The sequence below is a fragment of the Aquila chrysaetos genome, chromosome 4, assembly GCF_900496995.4.
Source record: "Aquila chrysaetos chrysaetos chromosome 4, bAquChr1.4, whole genome shotgun sequence".
Lineage (NCBI taxonomy): Eukaryota > Metazoa > Chordata > Aves > Accipitriformes > Accipitridae > Aquila > Aquila chrysaetos.
This window is the reverse complement of record NC_044007.1, coordinates 7766196-7782609: the sequence shown is the minus strand read 5'-3', so window position 1 is coordinate 7782609 and position 16414 is coordinate 7766196. Positions and strand designations below refer to the sequence as shown.

Below are 16414 nucleotides of genomic sequence, written 5' to 3'. Positions count from 1 at the left end.
GGACTTTGATTTAAGAAGTAATTGGAAGTGTATGCTCGCTGTGCCACATCTCAGGGGACATAGCTGTCAACTTCTTTTTACTACTAGGAATTGAGGTGCGATCCAGCAACACTAAGATCACCACTCTCTTCCCCTGGAATTGAAGTAACATCCCTCCCATGCAGAAGAAACCGCTTCTCATCTTTCCTAGAACCAGGAGCTGGAGACATGAAATCACAGGCACTACTGTACTGAATTTACATGTTCCACAGGAATTCATATCCCCTGGAATCTGCACCACCATATCAAACTTGGAAGTCTGAGCTCAAGACCTAAACTTCATGCTGTAACACCATGGACTGCACTTGCCAGCTTAGGCTGTACCTTGCACACTGTTGATAAAGGCCACCTTACCATGAACGGGGCTACAGCCAGGTACGCTGGAGGGACTGGGACTGTAACAGCTAGATGACAGCTCTCATTCTTATGCAATCTATGTACAGCAGTCTCTTTCAGCCTCGCCCTTAACTTCTGTTTGCTCAATGAAAGCAGCACGTAGGCAAATAACATTTTGCATTTTGAAAGAGTTTTAATTTGTAGCTGTTTTCAAAGTACACACCAAGGCTAATGAATAGTCACTCCATTCTCTAGGATACACAGGAACAAGTGACTAAAATTAGCATTAATTAGCTGAATTACAGTAGCACCAAGAGGCTTCAACTGAGCTCGGGGTCTTGCTGCAGTAGGTTTAGGATGAGCACGCTGCGTGAAGCTGTTACTTGCTAGTGTAGTTGCTGTTATAACTTATGGAAGAGGTGATCAAGGAGTGACTTCCTTCTTGAGGTGCTACAGCTAAAGTTGCAGACCTGGTGGAGAGCTGTAGTGAGCAGTGGATCCTCATTGCTCCTGAGTTCACTTTGCTTCTCATTTGAAAGTTACTACAATCCCATCTCTCATTTATTCATTTGTTTTTACTCATTTCACTGATCCCACCTAGGGCATGGTCCCATGAATGCTTGCACCAGCTGATCTGAGGAGCTGGAATAGCACAGTGGAGAAAGGCAGAATGGGAAGTAATTAAGAGCTGGTGGGAACCTCTTCATCAGGGAAAGTATTTAAATGCTATCCCTTTCTTAACAAGAGCAACCTACTCTGTCCCAAAAGGCAGGGGTTGTTTGGTTCAGCTAGACAAGTCAAGGGATAGGAGGGAGAGAAGGGATGAAGCATTTTGCTTTAGGGCACACTCATCTCTGAAAGTAGAAGGTAGTTCAAACCCCTTGTATGGTACACTCCAACATTATGGCAGTGACCTGATGAGCTCCCACCTGAGGGGCTTGGCAATAGCAGGAAGCCCAGAAAAAGGGGCCTAGCGATCCTACCTCTGTTCCAGGTAGTCTTTAACACTCTTCTGTGAAGAGGAAATACTGTGAGATTTTTGCAATAGGCAACACAACAAATTTGGTAAAAGCTCCTCGCTATGTATGGAGTTCCCTTGTTATTTCTGTTGGCATCACATAAATGTCGATAAACATTTAATGTGACCTGAGCATGAATGAAATGTACCAGATCTGCAGTTCTGAAGTTGAGTGCTCTGTTCATCTTGAGCTGAAGTTCACAGAGACCATCCTCCCTGCAGGACTGTGCTTCAAACCTACTACACAAAAGAGGGGAAGAAGACCCATTTAATTTTTCACAATTTTTCTTCTGGCCTATCAGCTATGCATTTTACTCAGGGAAACTTTTTGCTGGATTTGATGGTTGTTTTCATGCCTCGGCACTGGTCTACTTAAAATTTGATGGAGAAAAGCAGTTAATTTCACTCAGGCCTTCTCACTACTGATGCATGATTATTAAAATGGTGGCAATGTCAGGCTGAGATTACGCTGCAGAAACCACATTGTGCTTTGGCTTAGTCTAATGATGCAGGAATATTGAATATCGCTTCTTTACAAAATCTTTCTACTTACTCTGCTTCCCAAAATGAAGCAATGATCTCTTTGACCTGTGACAGATCCATTGGCAACCTTGCAAAATCAGCTTAAAGAGCAGGAGAACCAGAGTTACAAAAGCAGGTGCAAAGCTACAGTTACAGAAGATGTACAAAATCACAAGTGCTAAAATACATAGAAACTACTGATTCGTGGAATTTGGAAGTCTAGACCAGTTCAAATAAATGATTGTTTCAGGAAATCCCACTCTTCACCAGCCTCCAATGCTGTCTCCAGCAGGTTCATTGTTGTCTATATGGACATCCCTGGAGACTAATCGATTAGTCAGGTATATCTCCACACCACATTACAGACAAATGGCAGGACACTCTGCCTGTGCTGGGACATCAGCCAACTGTGTGCTCCCGATAGCAGGGCACTGACCCTAAGCCAATGCATCCATCCAGCCTTCACAAAGTTTCTGGCCTCTCAGCAAAGCAGAATTAACTTATTCTGCCATTACACAGCTTTTGCATGGAAAATGACTCATCTTTTCCATGCATCTGCCCACAATATACCACATAGACAACTTCTGACATCTTAGGGGCATCTCAGTGTCCCACACTTTCAGAGCAACCACACTGTAAATTTAATCTCTCCTCCACTCTGTTTGGAAGAAGTAGGAGGGAGGAGGCGTATCCAACCTACTTCACATCTCCTAGGCCATGAGGGGTTTCTCTAGCTTTCTTTCTGAAAGAACAGTGCTCACAGCCTCACTCGGCACCTTCTTTGCAATGAGTGGTGGGTTTCAAGCATTTCCGTCTTTCCCCCAAGACAGAAGCTCATTTCTCCTTATATCTCCTATAAAAGGCAATGGCAAGAGATGACCTCTTTTCCTTCTTTGCTCTGTGTTTGTTCACCAGTGCTTCTTGGGAAGGTCTGGCAGATGGGCCTTTGATGTGCCATATCTGACAGCCAAGTGTGGCCAAGTCCTGCTCAGACCTCAGCAATCACTCCCACTCACAGCACAGAGCTGTGCCAGCTGCTGTAGCGTGGCCTGCAAGACAGAGAAACACACTGATTAACCGAGATTAAATAAAATACGAATAGATGGAGAGGGGATAGATTGTAGTCTTTTAAATGGGTTAAACCTGCAGGGCTGCTTCAGACTCAGGTTTTATTTCTTTGGTCTCTTCCAAACTCTGGAAGGAGGATTTTGCAGGGAAAAGACTGCTTTGGACATGTTAAAGGTGTAAGTAGCAGAAAGGAGGGGAGGATGAAGGTACTTCTGCTTTGGAGATGTTGCTGCTTGCCTTGCATTCCCTTTAGGGATTCAGGGAAATTTTGGTGTTCCCTTGTTTTCTGGAAGCAGACAGGAATATATATGGTGCAGCACTTGGTATTTGATTTAGCCTATGCTCCATTATACTTGAAATGGGCTTTCTTAATGTTTCCTGCATTAGAAAGTGTTTTTATGGCAGTCAGCAGAAGAGAAAAAAGCTCTGATTGCACTGATAGCCTCTAGCAAATAGTATTGCTTTGCTAAGTGTAGGAAGAGGTCTCCTCTTTTTTCCTTAGGTGAACATTTCTTTTTTGGAAAGATGAAACACCTGACTACTAAGCTAGCAGAAATGTCCAGCTGCAGATCAGGACATTACGATATATTTGTTGACTAAAACACCTTGTGGTCTGCCAGACAGCGCTACCTTTCTCTGTGGCCTGAGTTTGGCTAATTCATAATCATCAAATAGTAATGACTTGCTCAGGGCTTGTCATTTCCTATTATATAGAAATAAAGATAAGCAAGTGGATGATATTCAGGAAGTCAGTGAGTAACTTTAATTTCATAACCACATAAAAACACACCTTTGTGGATTCATGCTCTTCTGAGATTAAGATATTTGAGCAGGAAATTAAGAGAGTGGAAGAACTGTTAGCTTGCTGGTCAACCTTTTTCCAAGACAAGATAGTGTGTTCCTGTGAGGTTTGTCTGTTTTTAAATATTTCCATGTAAGGGGGAGGAAAAGGTTCATCTCTTCTCCTGGGATAGTCTTCATCTTTCCAACAGATCTCAGGTGGAAGATTTATAATCTTTAAGAATGTCACCCTTAGGTTATAAAGTTAATTTATTTGCACTCCCTAATTACATATGAGATGTGCTTAGTTTACAAGTTAAAACCTGGGGTGGGTTTTTTGTTGTTGCCTTTTTTTTTTTTTTTTTTTTTTTTTTTAAAAAAAGATGCTGGCTTTGCAAACTCTTCCTGGAGCTGGAAAATAAACAGTATTTTCTACTTCCAGTGCTACTTCTAGCTATATCAGTTTCTCAGGGTGTAAGAGGAAGGTTAGTTCACTGGCAAAATGGGAAGCAGGATGAACTCCTGTTTACCTTCTGTTTAGTGGTGGTGGGTTAGTAAAGCTAGCTAGAGAAAAAGCGACATCGTAAGACAGATCATATGAAGGTCGAAACTACTATAATTTATGCCAGCTGCCCAGAGACACTTGCTGTTATCACATTATACTAACAAACATTAAAGTCCTGAAATACTTTGGCCCAAAATAGCATAACTCTGCATATTTCATTAAAAGAGATCTTACTTTGCTGCAGCTGAGCATCTGGCCCTGTGAGCTAATTTCATGTTTCCAGTTGGAGTCATTATTTCCTTGGCTGTGGGAAGATACATCCCATGTTTATGCTCAAATAAAAAATGTCAGACTCAGTAGTAACACATGTAAACCCTAAGCATTATTGGACATCTTTGTGCTACATAAATATGCCAACAGATCTGAGCAAACTCCCAAAGTCCTAGCCTAGTATTCAGTGTGATTAAACTTACGGTGTTTGTTTTCCCCACTATTTTCAGCATCTTAGCTGAGGAATGTGGAGAAAAAACTGCCAGGATATATGAATTTTCAGAAGTTCGCATCTGAGGATGGATATCCTATATTAACATTAATAAATGGCGCGGAACATTGGCCGACTTGTGAGTTGTGACAAGGCCAACTATTTTCCTTACCTTTCTAAAAGCTGGCTTCAATCAGCATCCTCAGTCTGCCAAGTGCAATGCGAAGAGAAAAAAATAAATCTAATTGCTATTGGGGCTTGATTTTGACATCAGTGGACATACAAAATACCTATTTCTCTGTCAATGCTGATTTTGTCACCAGATCTGGGCCATGAATGAAAGGGTCAGAAGGTCCCTTCCAGGATCTGAAGTTGCCCTGTTGTTTGCCTGGAACTAAAGGAAGTCGGTATGTCCTTTAGAAAGAACATGTGATTAATAGTGTTTTATTTGTCCCACCTGAAATTCATAGTCCAGCCTGACCTGGGGAAATCCAGATGGTCCATTTGAAGTTTAGAGCTTGAGGAGGGGTAGGGGACATCAGGTACATAGTGACATTTTGACATTGTCGCAGGGCTCCTCCCTTTATATCTGAAAAAAGAAAGACACTCTTTTACTTGCATTTATGGTTACTTGATGGCTGTTTTACAAACTGAATAGATAGTCCTGCTGAAATCTTGACACAGAGGGGCCAATGAATGGCTCCTGCATTGCTACTCCATCCCAGGCATGTTCCTTCTTTCTTTTTAAAAGGCATTTCTCTTTAAACCAATGACTTGCAAACATGTATGGACAGGTGTACTGGTTTCAGATGGGAAAGAGTTAAATTTCTTCATAGCAGCTTGTACAGGGCTCTGGTTTGGATTTGTGATGAAAACAGTGTTGATAATACAGGGATGTTTTCGTTGTTGCTGAGCAGCGCTTACACAGAGCCAAGGCATTTTCTGCTTCTCACTCCACCAGCAAGTAGGCTGGGGGTGCACAAGAAGTTGGGAGGGGACACAGCTGGGACAGCTGGCCCCAACTGACCACAGGGATATTCCAGACCTCATGACGTCATGCTCAGCAATAAAACTGGGGGAAGAAGAAGGAAGAGGGAGGATGTTCGGAGTTATGGCGTTTGTCTTCCCAAGTAACCATTGCACGTGATGGAGCCCTGCTTTCCTGGAGATGGCTGAACGCCTGCCTGCCCATGGGAAGTGGTGAATGAATTCCTTGTTTTGCTTTGCTTGTGTGCACGGCTTTTACTTTACCTAGTAAACTGTCTTTATCTCAACCCATGAGTTTTCTTGCTCTTACGCTTCCAATTCTCTCCCCCACCACACCAGGGTGAGTGAGCGAGCGGCCATGTGCGTCTGAGCTGCCTAATGGGCTTAAAATACAAAACCAGGTTTCTTGAATAGGCATATCCAGATCTGTTTACAATAGGCAAGAGCAGCAGCTTCCTGTGACCAAATGTCCTTAATTTTGCCCATGACTCATTTGCTTTGGCAGCATCTGGAGCAGTAAACTAGCTCTATGGACACTTCATGTGATTGATCCAAATTACAGAAAAGGCATGGCAGAGGGGCAGAAAGACTCAAGCACTGCACATTGCCTGATTTATGGCTGTGAAGCCAGTGCCCTCTGCAGTAGAAAGTGGAAAGATGAAGATCTACAACCACCTGTGTTGTCACCCAAGGAGTGGAGAAAGATGGCTCACATTTTATTCTAGCTGGCAGACACACAGAAAAGGACTCCTCCCTTGCTTTGCCTTTTGGTGCTACAGTGACTGCTGTGATGGACTGGAGAACGCAAATGAAGTCTGGTGGTGCTACCCCCAAGGTAGCAGTTTCTGCATGATGTAGGTACCACATTTTTAAAAAGATTGTAGTGCATGACATTAACAGAAATAATAACCTATATAAAGAGAAAACCCAGCACGTTGTGAATGTTGTCACAGCAGTCATGATCTACCTCATAACTTGGGAATTAGTGTCTGACCTCCCTTGCCTTCTGTGACAGCAGAGTGGATCAATTTTACCTTAGGGTAAGATTCTGAAGCAAAGTTTGATATTTCTGCATCTTTATTTTTGTTTCAGTCTTCCAGCTGATGGCATTTAGATGTTTTGTGACCCAAAGAAGGTTATTTCTGAGGAAAGGAATGTACTTCCTTTCATATGCAGATAAATGATTTTATTATTGGTGGCTTGACCCTGGCTGGATGCCAGGTACCCACCAAAGCTGCTTTATCACTCCCCTCCACTGCTGGACAGGGGAGAGAAAATATAATGAAAGGCTCATGGGTCAAGATAAGGAGAGTTTAATAAAGCAAAAGCAAAGGTCGCGCACAAAATCAAAGGAAAACAAAAGATTTTATTCTCTACTTCCCATCAGCAGGTGATGTCTGGCCACTTTCTGGGAAGCAGGGCTTCAGTATTCGTAGTGGTTGCTCCGGAAGACAAACATAAATAACAAATGCCCCCCCTTCCATCTCCCTTTACGTAGCTTTTATAGCTGAGCTGACGTCATAGGGTATGGAATATCTGTTTGGTCAGTTTGGGTCAGTTGTCCTGGCTTTGTCCCCTCCCAAGACCTTGGCCAGCTCCAGCCTGCCAGTGAGGTGGGGGAAATGTTGGAGAGACAGCCTTGATGCTGTGCCAGCACTGCTCAGCTGTAGCCAAAACACTGGTGTGTTATCGACACCATTCTAGCTACTAATACAGAGCACAGCACTATGAGGGCTGCTATGGGGAGAATTAACTCCACCTCAGCCAGACCCAATACACCCCACACAATGATGTCGTCTATGTATTGTAGATGTTCAGGGCCACCACCCTGTTCCAGTGCAGTTTGGATTAGTGTGTGACAAATGGTAGGGCTGTGCTTCCACCCCTGGGGCAGTTGATTCCAGACGTATTGGACACCTCTCCACGTAAAATCAAACTGTGGTCCGCACTCTGCTCCCAAAGGAATTGAGAAAAATGCGTTGGCAATGTCAGTTGTAGCATACCTTGGCTGCCTTCGATGCCAGTTCATATTGGAGCTTTAACAGAGGGAAAACCTCATGAACTGTGAAGTTTACAATTCAGCCTTTTTTTTTTTTTTTTTATAACTATCAATATTTGCATGAAATCTGTAAAACCTCAGAAATGCTGAGACTTTAATCACAGTGAAAACACAAGGGCTATTTACAAGCTAGATTGCAACTGCCCCACTCACAGCTCATTGTGGAACTCAGTGCTGCAGGAACAGCTCCAAATTGACCAGCCAGAGCCAGAGCAGAGAACTCATCCACTCGGATAAAAACCTAACTGCACAGTGACTATGGGGGTGGGCTGTCCAAACAGGGAAGATTGCTAAGGAGTGTCATGAAACTAAAAAAAAAAAAAAATTGCAGTCTTCCTCTTTGCAGATCCATGCAGAAGATGGACAGAAACCTGTAGGCAACGATGTCAGATGGTAAGAAGACCATTGTGTGCATGAGCACAGGGGTGTGTGTGCATGTGTAGGGGTTCAGATGGTGCTGAAGGGTCCTCGTGCTAGCTGCCTTTGGGAAGAGACCTTGTTGCAGGCCTCCTCCGAGGCTCGGGTTCTTCCAAGTAGTCTGTTTGCCATGTGCTGCAAGCACCTCTGCTGCTTTCCTACCCCACAGCCGAGGTGCGTGGGGCATCATGGCTCAGGCTGGTTGGTTGCGTGGGAGACCATGGGGTGAGAGGTCCTGCAGTGCTGCCCTCTAAATAAGTGAGATACCATCTTTATGGAGGGGACTGTAGAAAAGGAGCCATTGTGACATTAACTTCAGTAGTGGCAGTGTCTGACACAATCAGCTTTGTAAAATCTGTGCAGTTAATTCTCCTGTGAGACCAAAACCAGTCATGGTCGTTTTGGGGAGGGAGAGAGTAAATCCAGGGGGAAATACATTTACTTGGTTTTAATGGAGTAGTTTTTCAATCACTTAAATCTCAGCAGGCTGTAAAAGAGAAAAACAATAGTATTAAGGCACTACATGGATCTGGTGTATTACATTGACCCAAATTCTATATCTTTATAAAGCTGCAACAAATGGGAGCTCCAACAAGGAATACATTCCCCCATGTCTGTAATATTTCTCTTTTTTCCTTTTTTTTGTTTGTGTTTGTAAGTGTGGCTCATTCAACAGCCAGTGAGGTAGTTATTATTAACAGAGAAGAGAGCTGAAGTAGTTTACTGGAAAGCCTGTCTTCTAGCAAATGCAAAGCAAAGGTTTAGGTGAATCAATTTGCTGTTATTATTGTGTCCTTACATGGTCTCCAGTAGAAAGCTCTGTTGAATTTACAGCCACATTTTATATCACTTTGAAGTATTAACTACTTAATTCTACTGGTTCTGCTGCCGATGATAAACCAGATGTTTTATCATGGGCTGCGGTGTGGATTCTTACAGGTACTTATGTGCCAGCTTCTATTCATTTCCGTAGGAGCTGGGTTTATCTGTTCAGCTGTAACCCGAAAATGTATATGCAGCATTTTGAGCACAAACTGCTGTCAAGTTTTTTTTCATTTTAACCTGCATCTTGCATTAGGGGATGTTTTTCCTTTAACAGATTTACACCTTAGACTCCTGGGATTATTGAAAAAAAAATTTTAAAAAATCTTTCATTTCTCCCCTCACTTTTTCGTTTTTTTTGTTTTGTTTTGTTTTTTTTTTTTTTAAATTTATTTACATAACAAAAGGTAAAGTTAGAACTACCTCTATGGAATCATCATGCTGCTTTGTTCCACTGACTACCATGGTACATTAAATCAGCTGAAGATCTGAAAATTTAAAAACATGACGTGAAGATACATAAACAGCCAAAAATCCCAAAGATAACATTCTAGACCAGCCCCATACCTCAGGTCCTGCTTTTTACAAGAATCTTGTTAATGGATATTATTAATTAGAAATGAAAGTTGTTTTTAACTTAAAACATTGATATTGAACTCTTTTCAATGTTTGGCTTTCAATGAAGAATTTCCATTTAAAAAGTAACAAAAATACTACAAATTAAACTTTTAATATTTTCCATTTTGGAAACATTTGTTACATAAAATATTGTTGTATTAAAAATAGTGCTCTGTGAGCCTTTCGGCCAACTTTTAGTAGATTTATCTTCAAATATAATATTAGATATGAACCATGCTCCCTTAACTCAAGTTATTTGCAGCAAAGAACTGTGATAACTTAGTGGGACTGGCCTGGGGAAAGGGGATTTTTTTTTCATGTGTCTTACTGTAAATGTATATAAATTTGGGGGTGGGGTACAGAGTAGTTGGCAATGCTTTTTCCTGCTTGGTTTGCCCAGAATTAGTATTTCCATATGCTCTGCACAGACAGGAGGTCAAAAAGAAGTGTGTCAAAACAAGAAAAAACATCAGATTTAGAAGATTTGGTAAGTGGACAATACTCACGCAAATTACAACCCTTCTCATTCTAGACAATGCTGGACTTCCAGTGCTCAAGATGGCTTTCAGGCCAGATCTTGCTTTGAAGCTGGCCATGGTTTGCACAAGAGGTTGCAGTAGGTGAATTCTAGAGGTCCCTTTACACCTAAATTACTCTTGTGGTTCTACAGTTTCACATCAAACACAGTGAGGAATTCTTCTTCCAAGAGGAAGACTAAGTGCAACCTACTATGTACTTGTGAGACTTACAAAGTTGGAGGAAAGAAAAATGCTGTTTTAAAATAAAGTTTTTCCCCATCTCTTGGGTCCAAAAGTGCTGACAGTTTTGATTTTGAGGCTTAAATTATATTGCAGTGGCTGTTGAAAACTGCAGACTGAAATGTCAGTGTTGCTGGAATACAATAGCAGTGCGCCAGTAAATATCTCCAGATTTAGCTCTTGCGTATTCTTTTTTTATTTAGTATTCCATCAATAACTTTGTTGTACATGCTTTCACACAGATAGTTCCTTTCTTTCAAGGTGGTTTAACTGCCTAGCAACCTTATAAAAATAAACTTCAGTGTTCTGTAGTAACGGAAAACAGTGTAGCTTACATTTATGTGACTGCAGTGTTTTGAGAGGAAATGTCCTGGCCCTTTTTTTTTTTTTTTTTTGTCAGAACTAGTTCTAAGAGAAGACAATGTTTTTAAGGATTTAATAAAGCCACTTGATAAAGAATCAAGTAAAATATGGCTATTAAGTAAATCGTCCCACTTAAATGGCGACTTTCAAAAATGTCAACAAGACATGGGCATCCGCACATTCTTTGTGCCTTTGAAAATGCTGTTTTCTTCCCAGGAGAAGTAGTAAATTGAAGCCTTCTGGAAGAAGAAAAAAAACCAATCATAAACTGCTATGCATTTATCTCACTCAGCCCCCGGAGATGTAGATGGCTGTTCTAGTGTGAACAACATATCCAGTCTTACAAAGATTTACGTGTGAAACTGCAAACACTTATTACCAATTTCAGGGCTTACTACTCTGAGTAGTTCCACCCAGTAGTATTGTATTTATTATTTCCAAGCATAAATGATGTGCCAAGTAGTTTCTAGAAGATCATACTTGGGTGAAAATTTGATCTTGCAGAGGTGACTATATGCTGTATAGGAAGATAACTCCTAAATGAGAGAATCACTGAAGTGGTCATTTGTAAGAATGGACTGAGGTCAAATGAACTTAAAATTAAACATATAATTTTCAGAATTTTATTGTGAATCTTGTGATACTGAAGGCTACCAGAGGGAAATCAAACAATCATAGAATCATCTAGGCTGGAAAAGACCTTTAAGATCATTGAGTACAACTGTAAACCCAACACTGCCAAGTCCACTACTAAACCATGTCCGTATGTGCCACATCTACACATCTTTGAAACACCTCCAGGGATGGTCACTCAACCACTTCCCTGGGCAGCCTGCTCCAGTGCTTGATAACCCTTTCAGCGAAGAAATTTTTCCTAATACCCAATCTAAACCTCCCCTGGAGCAGCTTGAAGCCATTTCCTCTTGTCCTATCACTCGCGACTTGGGAGAAGAGACCAACACTCACCTTGCTACACCCTCCTTTCAGGTAGTTGCAGAGAGCGATAAGGCCTCCCCTCAGCCTCTTTTTCTCCAGACTAAACAACCCCAGTTCCCTCAGCTGCTTCTCATAAGAATTCTGCTCTAGACCCTTCACCAGCTTCGTTGCCCTTCTTTGGACACACCTCAGCACCTCAATGCCTTTCTTGTAGTGAAGAGCCCAACACTGAACACAGTATTTGAGGTGCAGCCTCACCAGTGCCGAGTACAGGGGGATGATCCCTTCCCTAGTCCTGCTAGCCACACTATTTATGATACAAGCCAGGACCCCACCTGGACTACTGCATTCAGCTCCGGGGTCCTCAGCATAAGAAAAACATGGACCTGCTTGAGCTGGTCCAGAGGAGGGCCACGAAGATGATCAGAGGGCTGGAGCACCTCTCCTGTGAAGACAGGCTGAGAGAGTTGAGGTTGTTCAGCCTGGAGAAGAGGAGGCTCCGGGGAGACCTTCTAGCAGCCTTCCAGTACATAAAGGGGGGCTACAAGAAAGCTGGAGAGGGACTTTTTACAAGGGCGTGTAGTGATAGGACAAGGGGTAAAGGCTTTAAACTGAAAGAGGGTAGATTTAGACTAGATGTAAGAAAGAAGTTCTTCACTGTGAGGGTGGTGAGGCACTGGACCGGGTTGCCCAGGGAAGTTGTAGATGTCCCCTCCCTGGAAGTGTTCAAGGCCAAGTTGGATGGGGCTTTGAGCAACCTGGTCTAGTGGAAGGGGGCTTGGAACTGGATGATCTTTAAGGTCCCTTCCAACCCAAACCGTTCTGTGATTCTGTGATTCTATCACAGACAGGACTTTCAACCTATGCCTCAGAGTTTGAAGTATGCACACCTTTCTTGCACTGATTGCATATTTTTATAGTAATAATTTAATAGAAGTTTTCATGGTCAGGGGAAAGCATCAGCCTTTTTGGCAGCTGCTTCCTTCCACTAGGGCTGCAGCCTCTTATGCATGAGAGTTGCCAGGCAGTCAGTGAGTTAGATCTTGGAAGAGAGCAGCTCCATCCATACACTCTTGAGGCACTGTCATCGAGCAAGCTGTACATCAAAACTGAATGCTTATTTTTAAAAAAATTGTCAGTAAGGGGCCTGTAGGCCCCTATTAACACTGCCGGTTGACCATGCATTTGCAGTCAGAAAGCAGTTATGTACTTTTTCCTTATCAACAATGAGACATCTTCCAACCCCGACAAACACCTCTCAGAGCATTGGTCATGGGATTTCCTTGCATGAAAAAAATAACTGACCTTGTCAATTACTTAGTGGGGCTTTTGGTTTTGTTTTTTTTTGTGGTATCAAAATAAAGAATTACTGCTCCACAGATTGGGTGAGCCCTACCATCTCTGTCTAATTGGCAAACCTCCTACAAGAGCTGAAAAATGCTTTTCAAAAAAGCTGTTTTTACATTTACATCTTTACACGAGAAAGAAACAACATCTTACATTAATAATTACGTATCAATAATCAAGCTTAGCAAAGGTAAAGTCAAGAATGCAGTATTCTACATGTATACCAATTTTGCTTTTCGTAGCGTGTATGACCAATCAGGCTTCTACATGTCTTACCATTAACAGTGTTTTACAAGGAAAAAAAAATACACCAAGAACCAAAGAGTTTGATCATAACAGAAAACACCAAGAACTAAGAAAAACAGAGAGTTTGATCAGAACTTGAAATGAGAACACTTGAAATTAGGCACAAAAATTCAGGAAGTGACCACCTTTCATTGGACCTGAATGTGTATGGGTTTCTCTACATCAGCAGTTTCATTAGGATCTGAAATGCAGTTTTGAAGCAATTGTTCCAATCATCCCTATTTACTGCCCTGTGTTTTGAATCCCAGAGCAGTCCTCAAGTGTGCAAACCAGATTCATTTCAGATGAAACCAAACCAGAAGACAGTCTCTGGAAGATGCGCTCATGCACTCCTACCATTACTGAGCTTTCAGCTCTCAGGACCAGACTACAGCTGGACCAGAATAAGCCTTTCCCCCTGCAGCAGTGGTGTACAGGACTGGGAGCTCAGTCTTTAGTGTAGGCTGAGCACTGCACTGCTTCCTAAAGTACACATAGCATCCAGCTCCCACCAATCAAGGCACACTGTTACACACAAGTCTGTGTGCATCAAGAATCGAGAATTTGGGACAATGTTTATGCTATCAAAATAAACAGAGCCAGGAAATGTCCCTTGGCACTGTAACTGAATTGCCTACCTTGTTAAATTGTTGGAATTGTTCCTGGTATCCTTTTAGTCAACCAGCACTGTCCCAAACTGTTCCTCATCACAGCTCAGTAATTAGCACAGGCAAGCAACCATTCCCAATAAGCAGTTTCCATGCAGCTACACTTTCCTGGAGGGTGAGAGAGTGAGGTAGTTTGGACACTTTAGAGTAGCCCTTTCAATGCCCAGTTGCCTCAGTGCCAGAGAATGGTCCTAAGCACATTTAATTGGTTAGTATAAATCTAGTTTATGTATCCTGATTCCTAGATGTTTACGCTAAGCAAAATATCATCTGACTGTTCAGTTCCAAGCTTGGCTGCTGATACCCAACAAACATCTGAGGAAAAATAGAGAGATCTAAGACTGGAAGGAGTTAAGTGATGAGATGAACCGTGATTCTGGAAGCAGGAGCTTCGCCTGCACAAATGAAGTGCAATCTCATGACTAGAGAAAACATACTGCTGACCTAGTGACTATTCTTTCATCATTGCAGCTTTGTTGTCTCTATTTTTAAATTTCTTTTTTGCATTGTTTCTAAAGGAAGATGCTGCTCATGCTAGAGATCTGCCCTGGTATTAGCAGCTGGCCACCATCGGCTCATTAAACTGCACCACTCCAAAATGCTAGTAAAGCAGCAATGGTTTGAGCCACTGCAGCTGAGATGATGTGAGCTCTGTTACTTTCTGCAATGGGAGCAGCTGTAAACTTTGTACAAGCAGGAGTTGTGCCTGTCTGTGTCTGTCGCTTGTATTGGGGCAGCTGTGCCAGGGATTGTAATGTGGGAAAACCATCAGTATAATGGAACCTCAAATATGTAATTCTTATTGGGTTGGACAGACTGCAGACAAATGTTATTCCTTCTGTCCTGGTGCACTGGCTCAGATCTTAATATTTGCCTCTTGCTCTTGATGATACGAGTCCACTATGCAGATATGCAGCAGGTAAGGAAGAACTAGGAAAATGAACTGTTATGCTTATAGTAGTCCAGGCATCAATGGGATCCTTTGGAGTCCTGTATATTTCAAAGGGTATTTTCACTAGGTGGTACTTAAAATTATGTTTCCAGTACAAACAAATCAGATTTTTTTTTTCTTTTTTTGCCATAGAAGTATTTGTAACCATTAATCTCAGAGTCTAGATTTCCTTTATGTGTGGAGTAATCAGAAACTGCAGATCTCCCACTTGAATTAACTTAGCTGGTGACAGATTTCTTTGTTTCCTCTCTCTCTAAGTGCAGTAAGTCCAGACTCACAGACTTGCTTGAACAAGTTCTGCTTAAATGCCACAGATAATAATAAATCAAAATGAAAATGCTACATAGATAGTCCAGAATAAAGCTGGCTTTGCAAGCTGCCAGCCTACCTGAGGGAGGCCTGGAAGTTGTCCTTAACAATAACATTCATTTTAACTTATAATAATTTAACAAGCTTAGATATTAAGAAGAGAGATATACAAGTATGCAAACACCAAAGGAGATCAGAAAAAGCTTGATGAAAACTTTTTCTGTCAGAACACACTGTTATTTGAAATGCTTTGCAGATCAGGTTTTTCAGATTCCTTTTCAGGAATTCTCTTTTAGAAGAAAATCCAGGAGGAAAATTCTGACCTTTTGACATTTGCACAATCAAATATTTAAATTTTTCATTTTGCTATGAAGTTGCTTTTCAATATTTTCATTTGGTATTCTAAGTGTTATTATGTAATGTCTGCTGTGGTAAAAATCTGCTTCTAAAAATGTTGAAATCTAATAAAACATTTCAACAATACCTAGAACACTTTAGTTTTTTACTATTGATGCATCATTCCGACGTGTGTTCTCAGCAGAGCGGGTGCTGTGATGCTAACCTTAGTCATAGCATTAATCTCTTGCCATTGCACCTCCTGACCATGGGGTCTTTTTGAAGGACAGTCTACAAAACAAACTTGGTGCTTCTTGGAGCAGGTGAAGGTAAATCACTTACCTCTGTGATGATTAGCTCAGTCCAGTGTACAGGACCTTTCTTTTCATTACTGTAGAGATCTGGCATCAGGTCGCTTAGTATCCAGCCATAAAACCCACAGAAAGGTCAGCTAAGCGTCTCCACAATCCTCCACGTTTCCTGCACCTAGTCAAAGACATAACCCCATTATCTCTTTTACCACCCTTTTCTGGTGGAGCAATGTGGACGTACCTTCATCTCTTCTGATGAACTCAGAGCCCTTGATGTTCCTAGTGGAGCATTGGGAAGATCTCAGATAATGGCCGCGGGAAGGTTAGGCTGAAAGCTTGCTAGTTAGATGATTCATCTGACCTAACATCATGTGTCTACCACTTGCCTAGGCTTTTATTATAGTCAATGGTGACCCGATTAATATAGTCCATGGAGATTAGCGTATGATTCATCTGGCCAAATGCAGCTCTCTCCTTTAGGGTGAGATGAATCATGC

The 16414-nt window shown here is 41.8% G+C and overlaps 1 long non-coding RNA gene across 2 annotated transcripts; it reads right to left on the bottom strand.

Moving 5' to 3' along the window:
• Positions 1–585: 585 nt before the first annotated feature.
• Positions 586–16185, bottom strand: LOC115340861. Of its 2 annotated transcripts, XR_003923234.1 has the most exons (5): positions 15949–16185; positions 13980–14117; positions 10159–11012; positions 5231–5338; positions 586–2964 (listed from the first exon to the last, which is right to left on the bottom strand). It is a non-coding gene; the product is annotated as an uncharacterized LOC115340861 (long non-coding RNA). The 2 variants fall into 2 exon arrangements; XR_003923233.1 differs by lacking the exon at positions 13980–14117.
• Positions 16186–16414: the final 229 nt, after the last annotated feature.